Here is a 16,257-nt window from a genome sequence, read left to right as displayed (position 1 = left end):
ACGACAATGATATGTTATTCCGGATGCATTCCTTTCAGCCATGATAGACTCATCAATTTTGCAATTCTTCCACACTGGGTTTGCTGATTGTGGCAATGGTATTGTAATTAACAGTGAACGGATTTGAATGTATGTATCCTTTGAACTAAAGCAAACTGAAAAATAAAGTTTTTAAAAAAAAGTAACAGACACCCTCCTCTCACAACTATACAAGACATTCAAACAGAGATACTCATCACGTTTGAAGGGTTACCTACACGGAATGAAGGACTGAGCAACAATGCAATGGCACTCGTTCCTCTTGATACTGTAGTTCAAAATATCTACGTCAACATGCACCAACAAGAGCAAGCTACAGTTTCCACAAAACATGTGGAACTGCCAAAAATTGATCGAACTGCATCTGGCTTTTTCATTGACTTTCACACCTTTTCATTAGATCCAAGCGAACTTGAAACAACGCCAGCCCAAAAAACTCATCTACAGCGATTTAAAGATTTTCTGAACGTTCTTCAAAGGACTTACCTGGTATCACCATCGGTGGAACTCTGGGTATCTACTGGAATACTTTTCTTTCGCTTTTGGATAGGCCTAGTAATTGTTTTTAGTTTGCTTATTAATGGAACTTATCTTCAAGAAAGCTATGCAGCACAAAAAGTGATGTGATCCTGAAACCGCTTCTACCATCACATCGTGAAAGAAGAGACCTATCGTCAGTAAACATTACAATAGTTCCTATACGTGATAGTATAATGTGGGACAAGGTTGATTAAGATATAGTTGGCCAGACTGAACCTTTAAAAATACCACCTTTATTTAAAATATCATTGAGTATGTATGTATACTTGTAAAGCGCACTGTTACCCCATCACTCGGTATATCCTGGCGCTGTATACCGCTGGGGAACCCGTTCTGGCTTTCCCTGTGAGAGGGCACCCCCAAGGTGAAGCCAGGCATCCCCGGCGCTGAGAGGGCCGTTGTGGAGATTAAGCAAGCTATTGCCCAGAGTTGCAGAGTGGGACCCATGGTTAGCGTAGGCACCTAGGCGAGAATTATCGAGTCCGCGGACATTGACCCAAGACCCTGCCGCGTCAGGAATTGAACACTGGTCCCGGGCCGACCTCTGCTTCAGGGTCTGACGCTTCTAACCAGTGAGCCACACTACTCCAGTGATATCATTACCTCCAGAACATTTTCTGATTATTGGGATTATGAAACTGTAAATAATATGATGTCTGATTTAGAGAAATCTGCTGCTTTTTCTAATAATGAAATGTTAGAAGAGACATCAGACTTTGAGAAAATGTATTTCTATCAACATTATGGTCATCACTTTCTGCATAAATCTGCTAAACCTAGGAATGTTTTCACATATCACCAATGGGAACATTGCCGAACACCGCCAAAAAGCAGTTCAAAGATATTTGCACAAAAATGGCCATATTTTTCAGGGTTTTACTATAAGGTTGCACCTACACCGGCACAGAAAAATATGTTGACAAACACCAAGCAGATCTATTCTGATTCTTTTATTGCCCAGTTGCCTGAACGAGGGTTCGACCTATGGAAAGACACTATAGACATAAAATCAGTCTGGGGTACTGGAGACTGGCAGGTCCAGGGAACAGAGGAACTATTTAGAGCATGTCTCCTTCCTTAACAAATAATGTTCTTGAATGAAACAGTGCAACAAACAACTTGTCTTGGGTTAGCCAGGAATAAAGATTTGAATACACATCGGGTGCCAGCACCATCACACACTGAGGATAACACAACATCACAAAAAGAGGTTACAGCAGATGACATTTTGCAAAGCAATAGATCAGACCCCTATTGGAAGGAATGGTTGGTTTGGCCCGTAGACACCAATAACGGTCATGAAAGATTCTTGGCTAAAACTAAAGGATTTAGTATTAATAGGCCAGATCCACGTTATGTGCAAAGACAACACCCAGGGGTAGTGACATCATACAGTGTTGGGAAACGGTGCCTCGATTGGCTACAAACTTCAGCACTCACACAGGTGAAACAACACTTATCCTTACTTACAGGGGACGTGGACCTACAGGATTTTTTATTAGGTCCTAGAAAACCACGTCACAAATGTTTCTATTATGCTATCTACAATGAGATTTGGAAGATTTCACAACAGGAAGCTGTGGAGAGATTACGAGAAATAGATCGTATTTATTTAGAGAAAGCTCTAGCAGTGGTCGATAATGGGTTAACAACATTAACATCCAGGATATATTCACTGGGCAACATTGTATCTTCCACTCACAATCGATGTACTAGAACAAGATAGGTCTATATTAGAATACAGGCAATCACAGTTACGTTCTATTATGTTACTAAACTGGACACTGCAGTCTTTGCGTGCAGGCTATGTGCCATGGCGTTTTATAAACAGCATTTCTCTGTTTTCCTCGTACAATCTGCAAAACACACAAGATGATGGACGGAATGTTGCACAATGGCAAAACATTCATCCCCAGTCACAGATCTGGGTTTAATCCATCGTTATTTTGCTCACCAAGCCACCCCAGTTCAGATATGACCATATGCAAATCAGTCTTGACCTTGTGCCTCATGGGAACAGTCCAGACCGAACTGCCAAGTCAAGTCTTCCCCGGACCGGAATCAAGCATCCTAGGTCCGGTTTCTGGCTATCAGCCGTCTTCAGCCAGGATAGCTTGACTCCAGTGGCGTAGTGAGCACGGAACCCACGTCTGGGTATACCCTTCCCACATAGGGTGAACAGCAAAACACACAAGATGATGGACGGAATGTTGCACAATGGCAAAACATTCACCTCCAGTCACAGATCTGGGTTTAATCCATAGTTATTGTTCTGCATTCTGTCTATCAATTGTTGTTTTTGTATTCTTCGTACAATCTGACAGAGAAACAAATAGAAATGGCACAGAGGGGAGCAAAGTATACAATGCTGTGCATTGAAAAACTGGACAGATTAGCATTCACAGTGGCAGAATCACCATCCACTGAATGGCTAATCCATGGCCACAATTCTTCTGGCCACAACAATTCACTTCCAATATTGCCTAGAACAAACGCAGGTTGGCAGATATGAAGAAATGGGTAAGGAATTCATCAAGGAATCTTGGAAACTTCCATACAGATTTTGAGTGGGGAAAAAGAAGTGTTTATAAGCAGTACTAACTGAGAGAATACCTTAAGTGGATCACTTATATGCCAGGATATCATGCTTCATGGGGCCTGTAATGGTTCAGTAGCAAATTTGTGCTGTCACTTAGAGGGTGCCCCAGCTGCTGTGATCACCCCAGTATTCAGAATACTTCCTAAAGGAAGTTCCTTGACGCTGAACGATCAAGGTTGCTGTGGGATGCTTCCGGGAATCGCATATCTGGTAACTGTAAGCTCCAGGGCTACTTGATGTATGCAAGTATGCAAGCTTCCCCCAACACAACACATACAGTCAGGGAGCAGTCGCTATGGCCTTCATTAAATATTTCACTAATACTGTTTGATACTTTGGGCAGAATGAAAGACATGCTTACACAGAAATCCATGCCCTTAACCTCCGCTCGAGAAACTTTTGATCTCCAAGTAACAAGGTCTTCAGTAGAGATACAAGCACTTATACGTACAAATTGGCCTTTCCATTTTGTACAAATGGTAAATCGTAACTTTAACATGTCTGATACTACAGGCATTGTCCCCCTATTTAAGAACATAGGCTCTGGACTGTTAAGCACCTTTGAGACAGTCCTCTGAGTTCTACCAAGCTTTATACACTCCATATTTGGAAGCATTTTTGGAGGACTGCCGCTGATCCTGTTTCTAATAGCAGGTATCCTGATTGCTATGTTTCTGTTACGCAATTGACGCCCCAGTCACCAAGGAGATGGAAACAGTACTCCTGGAGAGAAAATACCATGATCGCATGGTACAACCTTTAGGCACACCTCGCCTAAGGGAACTACCTGCTTCTTGGTTCTTCTTGTTCAGACCAGTCTGGATGGACTTCATCTTACCTGTCCTCTGAAGCCTGTTTTGCTATTATGTCTTACTGCTAGTCTGGATTCTCAAATGTGCTTAAATATGTATTATAACAATGCATTAGAAATAGGACATTTTATAAATCTATGTAAATAAATGTATATAAGAATATATTTTTCTATTATGTGTATATATACCTGTTTCAATTTTTGGTTTTTCTTATTCACTGTGTGAAGATATATATTGCTTTACATATGGTTATAAGATTTGACGACCCTACAATTCCTTAGGTAACTTTGCGTGCAAGAAGATATACATTACATTTTTTGTTATTGAATACCTCTAGCTGCAATTATGTTATGTAATATATAAGCACCCTTACTGTATTATTGATATTTATACTGTATATTTTATAGTGCAATAGACGGCTACCTGATGAAGGCGTGTATGCCAAAACGCGTGTTGTAGACATCTGCATAACTGCCTGAATCAACGTTTCGTCTATCATATGGATTTGTATACATTCTTGTTGGCTGTTGAAATTAATTCTTTGGAATGACCATTTTGAATCCCATATGCACAATTGAATTTTTGTAATATTAAATGAATCATGAACTATACAGAAAATAAGTAAATAAATCTATCATGCTAATTTTATCTATGTGTACAAATTGTTTCAATTAGGGGGTTCCTTGATTACATTTAAATATCCCACATACAGAGAGGTATTCTTATTAATAGGCCTTGTTGAAATTCTCTCTAGCTATAATTTTCCTATACCAGTACCGGCTGTGGACAGTACGGAAAATCATCTGATAGACAAAAGCTGCGAGGTGTTACAGGGACTGTCAAATGCGGAAGCAAGCAACACGAATGTTGCGTCTACCAGCCAGGACACATAAACATTTGACTCATTTGGCCAGTTGTGTGCTGGGAAGAAATTCGGGAATAACAGAAAATTAAAACTCTATATAAAAATTGACATTCCTTTCACACATGTATGGCTTTCAAAATGCTTGTAGTAGTTCGGACTATATCTACGGTTATATTAGAGCAGTAGAATATCTGTCAATTTCTAATACTTCCCCTTTTTAACAACTTTTTTGGAAAAAAGTTTCTAAACAGGTGTTTTAACACAATAACAAACTAATGTTTTGTATATTTGCGCACACATATCTAGAACACCTAGTAGTACGTTCAGAAATAAAACTATGTCGTCCATTCAGAAGAGGAGTGGGTGTTATATTCCATATGGGTACTATAATATAGGCCTCGATGAACTTGTTACCCTTCACCTACCAACTCTCCCTACATTACACTTGTCACGATTTACAAGGACTAACCTTTTGCCAAGACTTAACACTGCATTCAGAATGCTGGTTTTCCCTAGTTCGAAATCTCATACTTTATGCATGAGGGTTCTTGGAAGCACAGCAGGACTGCCATCTCCTGTTAAAAATCTATGTAAAAAGTTCATCCTTAGGCCAACACAGTAATACAGCAAGGTGGGACACCTGGGGAGACCTAGGGGAATATATACATCACATCTTGCTAAGATAGTTAGAGGAGACTAAGACTTCCCAGCCGACACACTGACCAGAGACGCTGAGGTTCCTGCATGCAGATAACTCCAGTTCGTAGTGGTCCAACATCCCTCGCGGGGGGTCCAGCTCAAGACCAGGACGGGATCCTATAGTCTCACTTCAGGTAATGGGGTTGACTGAATCCTAGAGGAATTCTTTGCTTAACACCTACACCAATGCTAGGTACACTTAGGTACATCTAGATAGGGAGGCATCATAAGAGTATGCATCTTTCATCATGTGTTTTATATACTTGAATGTATTCAGGATTTTAGTAAGATCGTGAAACTATACCATCCTTTTACCTTTATAGGACTGTTAATCATTTATATCTTATGCTGTCTAACGGTTGTTGCAGCACATCTATTCTACAACAGAATAACAGCTGTTCAATAAAGGATTATTGATAACACCCAGCTTGTTTTATTCAGTGTATCTTTCTGAGACAGACTAAGTAAGCACGAGTGACTGAGCAATAGGTAGTATATTATTTCCATGGCCCTGAGGGATCAGGGCTGTCATGTTTGATGGTTGCCAAGAACTATTCTCTCCATGGTAAGAGAAGAGTATAGTGGCACTGTGAGCTAGTTGGTACAAAAAGGGCCAAAATACCAGGTGGGGGTGATCAGATTTCATCTGACACCAATCCTACAGTATATGTTGGCTAAACACGCTAATCCTGTATATTATTTATAGGACCTACACGACAGATCCTCCTGAGTGCAAAACTTGACCATACATTCCTTTTATGTGCAGATGGGGCAAACATAGCTTGATTGCACATGACTTTATTCCTCTTGGGTAGCGCACATTACAAACTGAGGTGGTTGAAAGCATTGTTAGATCTTTGGTAGGTAAGGGAACTGAGGCACAGGTGGAAAGGTATTTGCCCAATGTCATAGAATTTCAGCAAATAAGTAAGCTGTGACTATTTCTCATCGATTATATGTTTACAACTCAGAGGCTAGGCATTATATATTTCGAAATAATCCTCACAAATAATTCATGCCAACACACAGCTTTCTCACTCATTGTAAGTGTGGATAATTTTTGAAATTCAAGAAATGGTGGCTGTATAAATGCCAGGTGGACCCACATTGCATGTTGCGCCATCAGCCAACTATGGCTTTATAGCCTATGGTACTTCACATTCTGGAGCTTATCGTTTTCCATTTAAAGTGTGGACTTGAACGTCCAAGAATGCACAGTGCTGTAGGTTGAAAAGCTAGGACTAGCTGAAAGTGTCACATGACTCGAGGTAACTCGGAAGGTATAAGACTATACTGGTGCAACTATTTTATGTTGAGAGTCAAGTTCTCTAAAAATAACATTAATGGCCCTAAGTCAAAAATTCTCCAAATAAATATGCATATTTCAGCACAAAATAATGACCTCATATTAGTAATTTACATAGCCAGGGCTCGAAAATTCCACTCAACCGCTCACATAGTCAAGCTAAATTTAACAAGGTCGAGCTGTTTTTAGGTCCTACTCGCCCTTTCTGGCGAGTAGGAAAACAAACCAACTTTTGTCCTCTATCTGTGAAAACGGAGCAAATGTGACAAGATAACAAGATTTAAAGGCATTTTTATTGCTCAAAAAGTTAATGAGCAATAAAGATGCCTTTAAATCTTGTTATCTTGTCACATTTGCTCCGCTTTCACAGACGGAGGTCAAGTAGGTTGCATTTCGGTCGAGGAAATTTTTTAAGGTACTAGTCCTGCAGGACTAGTACAATTTTTTTGATTTTTCGAGCCCTGATAGCGTTCTTTCCATTTTGTAATTTGTAATTTTCTTTATGATGTGCATATAATGTATTTTAACAGTGATAGTAACGCATGGGATTTTTCAAATGTGGTTTGTTTATACATGAGGGTTGTGGCAGTTTTTACATGCACGCCTGAGCAAAGTATGACTTTTTGTGTCTTTTTTCTCTCGTTGTTAACCTATTTTTAGGAGATTATGCATATTCATTGACAGAAATGTATGTTAATTTTCATCAGATAAGTGAAAATATGACAAAATCCCAAAAACGTAACTAAAATATAATTGGTATCATCAAATCTTATGTTGTGTTCATTTATTTTTTAATACAAAAAAAACAGTTTTACCTTGCACGGCTCAAAACGACAAGATCACACACATCACGACAGCTAGTCAACGGGCATGGCACTTCTGAGCAAAATGGGGTCACAAAGCACAATGCAAAGACATGACCTGAATTTTGTTTATTTAACCAAATGGGGAAAGAAAAACATGTAAAATGAACCAGTGTCCCCCCGGGATTGTTCGCGCAATGCGACCTCCCACGGGAGGTGATTGGTTAGTTTGGGTGTGGGAGGGGTTTGGTCGTGCTCGGGGTGGGAGCGGGAAAGCTAGGTCACTCGCAGCGAGTGAGGAGGCGGTGTCGGCGTTTTTTCGGCGAGGCGCGTCAGCTGGTGAATTCCTGTCAGATTTTGACAGAGATCGGCTGTAGCGGTTTTCTAAGTGCAGCGGAGGTGCGGAGGTTGGCTGCGTGAAGTTTCTGTCAGCGTTTTTTTACACAATTTTCACGCTCTACGGCGAACACAGTGTTTGGTGTGGAGCGGAGTGAAGAGGTCAGTGGATGCTATTGCCAAGGAGGCAATAAGAGCCTTGGTGGCGGTCGGGCGCACTGACTTACTACGCCCAGGAGCTGTCCCTGAGGAAGGTTTTCAGGTGAAGCGACCGCGGCGGTTAGCGGCTGAAGGGGTGAGTCGGGCAGTGGTGGCATGCATGGCAGGAGTGAGCCACTCCTCAGAGGCTGCGTTTGAGGCTTCTGTGTCTTCTTTTAGACCCCGTCGAGCGCGCTCTGCAGGCAGGAGCACTAGAGGGAAGAAGGCACTGCTGCGCTCTGCCTCAGCTCCGGTTTTGGTGAGAGAAGGTCCAACTTTCTATGAGCCACAGGTCAGGAAGAGAGCAGGGAAGCGCGGTGGAAGGGCCAGCATTGCCTTGATGAATAGGCAGCAGCAAATGGATCTGTTTGAGGAGCCTATGGTTAGTGATTTCTTCTCAGAGGACAGTGTTGCTGCACAGGCGTCAGGAGTTTCATTGTCCATGAAGCAGATTTCACTGGAAGAATGCCCAAAGTGGCATATGCTGTGGGCGCTGCTAGCACAAATGTGGACATTGCGCCTGAGGTTTGGGTGGGGGAGCCGGCTAATGCGTTGGTGGACTACTCCAGCGACAGTGAAGAGGAAGGTTGTCAGGAGGCCTCCGTGGGGACTGTAGGTGCTGGGAGTGGTGAGACAGTGTCGTCTACACACAGCTTCAGTCGCAGGAGAGTTCAGGATTGCAAGGGGTGTTGCTGCCTCAAGCTAGAGGGCCCCCGAAAGCAAACATGGGCATGGAACCCGGGCATGAGTAGGATACTGTTGCAGCAATATGATTTTCAGCATGATGAAAGGGGTCTGAGGGGCAGACGGGTTGGGGCCAGTTCTCGTTGGGGGGGGGGGGGGGGGGCGGAGTGCAGGGTGAGGATGTTGCTGTTCTCAAGGACAGTGATGTGGTGGTGGTGTATCCGGAGTCCAGGCCACCTCCGTATCACCCTCAGGTGCAGTTTGATTCTGATAGGGGGCCCCAACAAGGGCAGTGGGTGTGGGTCTAACACGCCGACTTGCCCAGGAAGGTTTTATCCGGAGCCAATGGTTCCCAGGTACATAGTAAGTTGCGGGCGGTTCCTCGCTGGAGCGGCGGGAACTTGTCAGCGGACTCTGGTCATGGGTCTGTTGGTCAGAGTTCAGTTAATTTGGTGGCGAAGCAAAGTGCGGCTTTGGGTACTGCGCAGCAGATCCGTGGCGAATCTGGTGCGGATTTTGGGTCATCGGCCGGGCACTCGCGACAGAGGCCTGTGTCCAATTGGGTAAGTTATGATGGCGGCATTGGCGATGGCGCCATGCCGAGCACAAGTGGTGATTTCACTATGATTCAGGATGATTACATTGGTGAACATGATGAAATGGATAAGGAAAATGTGGATAATTCCAGGGAATGGGTGTCGAGGGCGGCTCCTGGCTGGCATGAATTTGGAGTCGGGGGGGGGTTGTCTCACATATTCTAGTGTGTTTCAGAGAACTGGAGCGGTCTTCTCTGCTGATCGGGGAAGGCGTGGCGGTCATCATCAGCGTGATGGTCTGAAGGATTTTCAGCAAAGGGCTACACAGCTGCCGTCAGTAAGGAAGACTGGTGGGCTGTGTGGAAGCGGCCTTTGGCGGGCGGCTCAGGTGTGGAGCCAGGGAGTGGGCCTGAAGGGAGGGCTAAGGTACAAGGTGATTTGGGCAAAGTGATGCAGGAAACACCACAGTCCTCTATGGGGTCTGGGGGGGTCAGTTGAAACGGGTTGGGGGGACAAGTCCCGCTTCGTCCATAGGTAGCTCTGTGCTGAGTGAGGTCGCACCAAGCTACCTTATATGGGGGTGGCCATGCCTCTGGGCATGCACTTGTCGCAGAGGACGAGTCAAAGAATTTGGAGTCATGACTATGTGGACGTTTTCCGCCTATTACATAGGGACTTGCAGGCTAGAGAGGGATCGAAGGAGGAAGAGCTAGAGTTGTCTCCCCGCCCCAAAGTGCCGAAGACCATCGAAAATTGGACGGCCGCTTTTATAATTTATGCAAGTGTTTATTGTGATCGGTATCCAGAGCGGGTGGTGGCATTATTTAAGTACATTGATATCATCAGGAGGGCACATTTGCAGGCGGGAGGCTATGCCTGGTTGAACTACGACGAAGAGTTCAGGGCCAGAGTGAGTTTGTTCAATGACAAACCATGGGGAGTGGTGGACCAGGAGCTGTGGCTCCAATGGATGTCGGGGCATCAGGTATCGGCTACGATACATACAGCTAGTGGTCTTCCCATACAATATCGGCCGTTTCTCCAGCGTCCTGCTCCATTAGGGGCGGGTGGATTGGGACGGGGACAGTTGCCAGCCACGGGAGCGTGTTGGGGATGTAATAGGGGTACCTGTGTCAGTCAGTATTGCAAATTCAAGCATGAGTGTGCTCAGTGTGGGGGTCGACATGCAATATTCCAGTGTTTCCCAAATCATTACCAAGGGGATCACGGGAGAGGGCAGAGAGGCAGAGGGACCCTTCCACCGCTTATACCGAAAGGCACTTACCCCCGTTAAGCTTCAGGCCATGCGGGACTGGTTGGAGGAATACACGGATGGGCCAGCAGCGATGAAATTGCTCTGGGGTTTTCGTGTAGGTTTTCAGATTGGGTACCAAGGTCCTAGGGTGCAGTGTTGGGCTTATAATCCAAAATCTGCACAAGAATTACCTCATGTGGTTAGGGCAAAGCTGGTTAAGGAGTTGGAACTGGGTAGAATAGCGGGTCCCTTTAGTACCTGTCCACTGCCCAACCTGATGGTCTCGCCTTTGGGAGTCGTTCCAAAGAAAGCCCAGGGTGAGTTTCGTCTCATTCACCATCTGTCCTGGCCGGAGGGCCATTCGGTAAATGATTTCATCTCTGCGGAAGACACAGCGGTGTCATATGCTTCAGTAGACAACGCTTTGCGTCTGGTACGTTTGGCTGGAGTGGGGGCGCAACTTGCAAAGTGTGACATTCAGGCGGCTTTTAGGTTGTTGCCCATCCACCCGCTGGATTGTGAGCTGCTCGGAATGTATTTTGAAGAGAAGTTTTATGTTGACCGTGTATTGCCCATGGGCTGTTCCATCTCTTGTTCTCTTTTTGAGACGTTTAGCACGTTTCTGGAATGGTGTGTGAGACGCAAGTCTGGGCATGAAGCTGTTTGCCATTACCTGGATGATTTTTTGTTTATTGGTCAAGCTGGGAGTGAGCAATGCACCAAAATGTTAGCATGTTTTCTGGAAATGACAGGCGATTTTGGAGTGCCTTTGGCCCCGGACAAAACAGAGGGTCCTGCGTCACAGTTAGTCTTTTTAGGCATCGAGATCGATACTGAGGCGATGGTGGCTCGTCTGCCCTTGGCTAAGGTGCAGGAGATCAGGTCGTTTTTGAAAGAAGTTCTGGTGAAAAGAAGTTGCAGCTCAGACAGGTTCAGCGGCTTTTGGGGTACCTCAATTTTGCCTGTAGGGTGGTGAGAGCGGGAAGAACCTTTTGCAGACGTCTTGGTCTTGCTATGTCGGGAGCTTCCTTGCCGCATCACCATGTAAGATTGTCCAACAAGGTGAAGGAGGATTTGATCATTTGGCTGAGGTTCCTGGACGAATTTAATGGTGTGTCCATTAACTTTGTGAAAGACGACACTGTGCGGCAGGTCCAGATTTTCTCGAATGCTGCAGGGGCGCAAGGATTTGGGCTGTTTTGGGAAGGGCGCTAGTGCGCCGAGAGTTGGCCGAAGCATTGGTTAGAACAGGGCCGCAGTATCGCCTTCTTGGAATTCTTTCCGTTACTGGTGGCTTTGCAGGTGTGGGGAGAGGAATTCAGGGACCGTTGTGTTTTATTTCACATCGACAACATGGCAGTGGTAAGTTTGGTCAATGGGCAGAAGGCCAGAGATGTGAGAGTGCTACAATTGGTGCGAGCTTTTATGTTGCAAATCCTCAAGCTGAACATTGTTTTAAGAGCCAGGCATATTCCTGCGGTGAACAACTCAATCGCCGATGCTCTGTCTCTTTGCAATTGGCAGAAGTTCCGGTCTTTGGCGCCAAAAGCGGACAGAAGCAAGACGGCGATTCCATCGACCATCTGGGACCTGGGGGAGGGAGGATTGTGGCACTGGTGGAGCAGTCTATTGCTAAGTCCACGCGCAGGAGTTACCAGCAAGCGTGGTCTGAACTTTTAAATTATGCTTTGGCACACGATCAGGATGGAGCTGCAGTTGAAAATTAACAGTTTATGTTAAATTTTGTGTTACATTTGCTAGACAAAGGTTTGTCACATACAACAATTTCCGGCAAGCTAGCAGGTATTTCCTTTTATAGTCAATTATTGTTGGGTAAGGTGGTTCAGGTTGGGTTTTTGTTGAGGATGTTGAAGGGGTTTGGGCGCAACAAGGCCCCTGTTAAAGCTTTGAGGGAACCTATTACTTTTGAGTTGTTACGAAGGATCTTAAATGTTTTGCCTAGTTGCTGCTATAATGCATGGGAATTAGTTAGGTTCAAGTTGTGCATGGTTTGGATGTTCTTCGGGGCATTCCGGGTTTGGGAACTGTTGGGTTTACGAAATCAACTTGGGATTCAGACATCGGACATTCGGGTTGGGAATGGGGACGTTTTACGGATCAGGTTGAGACAGTCAAAGACAGACCAAAGGGGGGTTGGAACTTGGGTTCAGTTGAAAGCGAGTGGGGTTGCGGGTTGTTACCCTTTGGGGGAGTGGGAGTCCTTTTTAAAGTCAGGTTTTTTCCGTTCTGGGGTGATTTTTTTGCCACAATCAAGCGGGGCAGTTGTTTGGTTTTCAGTTTTTATCAGTACTGCGGAAAGGGCTTTCATTGGTGGGGGAAAATCCTCAATGTTTTGGGACACATTCTTTTAGGATAGGTGCTGCAACGGAGGCTGCCAGATTAGGTTGTGGGAGGGAGGAAATACAGCGCATTGGGAGGTGGAAGTCCAACTGTTGTTATAGATATGTTAGGCTATGAAATACAGTTATTTTCGTATGTTAGTTAATTGTGGTTTTTTTCATCATAGGTCGAGTGTTGGATTTCCCCCGGAAAAAACGGACATGGATTGTGGGCCATTCCTTGATTAAGTGGGCAGCAGTCTTTGCAGAACAGCAAATCTGTGGACGGGGTTTGGGTTTGTATGGGAAAGATCATGAGGTTTTGTGGAAAGGTGTGGGTGGAATGCGGTGGAAGGACCTTTTCCCGTTGCTGTCTAAGCTGTCTGCTGAGTGGGGAATCCCGGATCTTCTAATTATACACCTGGGAGAGAACGACTTGGTGGATTTGTCAGGCCTCACCTTGATAAAACAAATGAAGTTGGATCTGGCAGGAACAAGGGTGGCGTGGACTGGATTTGTATACAGGCACCAATGGAGAGGGGCTAGGCTACACTCAGCGGTGGAAAAAGCCCGGCGAAAATTGAACAGAGCAATGTCAGTTTTTTGCAAGTCAATGGGTATCACGGTCTTGGTGCATGAACATTTTTCAAGTGAGATGCTTCATTTGTTTCGGTGCGATGGGGTACACCTGTCGCAGATTAGGCAAGCTTATTATTTAATGGAACTGCGTGATGCGCTGGCAAAATTGTGGGGGTTGATTTGTGGTGTTCTCACAAAGAAGTTTAAAAACAAAAAAAAATGTTTGTGGTTTTATATTTGCAGGTTTGGGGTGGGGCAGGAAAACACTGGGTTTTCCTGGTTGGCATGTTTTGGGGGATAGGATAGTCTAGAGCGGACATATCCTTTCTCTCTGGGGGGTGGGGGGAGGGTAGGTGGATAAGGGAAAAGAAAAGTTGGAAGAAAAACTTTGGTTGGGATTAAAACAGTTTGGGAGTTTTGGCAAAAGGATGAAATCATTGGGGAATGGTGATGTAAAAACAGTTGGGGAAAAAGGTTTTGGAAAAAAGGTACAAAGGTTGGTGTTTTAATAAACGGAAGGTGCGGAGTCTGTCTTTGGCTGTTCAAGTAATAAAGTGACCTTTTATGCTATGAACAGAAATGTGTGGAGTGTCTTTGTTGCGCGATATAACTTTGCCCCCTGGTTTCTACGCCCATGTTGCGGTTTCAGGTTAATCCATTGTTTTAGTCTGGTTTTCACATTACATTCAGGTACTACATTGGCCACTCACACTTCACGTGTTCATGTGTGAAACAAGCTGGCAGCTTTGTGTAACAGTCATCGCAATTGCTAAACTGTACGAGCTAAGGTGGCTTTTCTGCCCGCAGGCATGCAAAAGTGTCACTGTAAAATAAGGTGTGTGTATGCCACGGTGGATTTCACATCTATTCACTAATCACTCGTGAAATATCCTGGTGGATAGCCCTGATACTTAAACAGGCCTGACTGACTTTTCAAAAAGCACAGGGTGGTAAGCTAAAACATGTAGGGGCGTCTCTAGAAGTGATTCTTTGGAGAAGAGCTGTGTGTTTAGAGAAACCTGAAAGCTTCTGTAGTGCTTTAATTGCTACTTTACAGTAAAATGAGTGCAAAATGAGTGCAAAATGAGTGCTGCAGGGATGGTATATAACCTGTCGTCGCAAGTTCCGGCCGGAGGGTGGCTCAGCCTTTTGTCGGTCCCAGGTCGATAACATAAGCACTGTCGAATTGAGTGACCGTAACTAATTTTTACGGCGCAGTGAAATCGCAAAACTGTGCAGCAAGTAAAAACAAATGGTCACTTTAAGGCTGTCCGCTTCCCCTTAAAGACGGCAGAGCATACTAAAGCTGTTAATCTTTAGGAGCCCCACAACACCCTCCCACCTTATTAATATCTTTTCGATTTTTAAGCAGTAGAGGCGTTCGAGTTTCTGGCGTTACTTTAACCCATTTGCCATTTCAATGAAACTCTATTGATAACTGATCTGGAAAGGATGTAAAACTGTGTCAGTCTTACAGTGGCAAGAGGCTGTCACCCTCAGGTTGCACGGAGTTTTCTGGAGCAAGATCGATCATTAATCCAATGAGCAAGTCACACCTCTGTAGGGACGACGGTGCTCCTAGCTCAATTCAGGAGTCACTAGGTCCCTCTCTCTATTGGGGAACCACTAACTATGGCATTTATTTCTAGCAATGTCGTTAAAAATCCCTTCTTTTCGATGCATTTTTTAGGGGTTCCAAAAGTGTCCCTCTCCCACCACGGACATGCATGAACCATGCGAACTTTCTTTTGCAAAAATATATATTTTTTAAATCAATAAATACAGAGCGCAACCACACGCTGTCAGCCCAGGGGATACTGGCAAGAAAACACCCACCTGTGGTGAATTGATTGAGGCGCCTTCCGATGTCAAGCCCTATGTCGTCAGAGAAAACGTCAGCATGTTCGTTTGATGGAGTAAAACGAGAGTGCAGTATGCAGTAGAGAAAGGGAAGAACAGGACAGCGGAAATATCAGAGACCGGGAGGTGTGGACGGCTCTAAGTCGGTGCGGCGCTCGCTCCCTTTTCCTGAGCTCGGTCTTCCTCTTTGGCTCGGATTGTCACTTTTCTGGTTCAGCCAGGGGGCGGGATCTGTGTGTGCCTGTGTCGTCGGCAGCCAATGGCTGACAGGTGGGCCTGGCTCGCAGGGCCATGCAGTTGCCACAGCGACAGCTTACACTGGGAGGCTCCAGGAGTCTCCTGGCCCTGCCTGGTGCCTGACGTTTAACTGTCACACAGCGATAGAAGAGACAGTCGACAGCACTACTTCGAAGACAGAGGCTGTGGTGGCGTTTCTCTTTGCAGAAGCTTATACAATGCTTACGTTGTCGCTGACAAGTCAAATTTCAGTTTCCGGTTTCAGTCCGGACCGGGTGACTTCGGAGGAAGCCCAGTCCAGTTGCGTTGACGAGTGGAGAGTGACTCACGTCAGGGCTGTGCCCTGGGTGCAGTCGCGTTAACCCTTCAGGGTCGCATAAGTCAAAGCTACCTGCCAGGGGTTGTATTACTAATTGGACGCAGTGTCAGTTTGCGTCGAGGCGCACGTTCAGATTGGTGCGCGGGACGTAAACAGGAGCTATGCGACCGGTTGCGTGGGGCACGCACCTAAATATTAAGACGCAACTCTAACTGCTGGACAGCCGCCTTTTTTTTACCGACGTATATCAC

At 45.1% G+C, this 16,257-nt stretch overlaps 1 protein-coding gene across 1 annotated transcript in view; it reads right to left on the bottom strand.

The window, feature by feature from the left end:
* CYB561 (cytochrome b561) overlaps window positions 1-15,990 on the bottom strand; it is a 273,087-nt gene extending 257,097 nt beyond the window's left edge. Inside the window, exon 1 of the mRNA XM_086923823.1 lies at window positions 15,427-15,990. The gene's annotated coding sequence lies outside the window, so the exon portion shown is untranslated. The remainder of the gene's footprint in view (window positions 1-15,426) is intronic.
* Window positions 15,991-16,257: the final 267 nt, after the last annotated feature.

This window comes from Lissotriton vulgaris, chromosome 5 (assembly GCF_964263255.1).
Source record: "Lissotriton vulgaris chromosome 5, aLisVul1.2, whole genome shotgun sequence".
NCBI classification, from domain to species: Eukaryota; Metazoa; Chordata; class Amphibia; order Caudata; family Salamandridae; genus Lissotriton; species Lissotriton vulgaris.
This window is presented reverse-complemented; position numbering and strand designations above follow the sequence as displayed.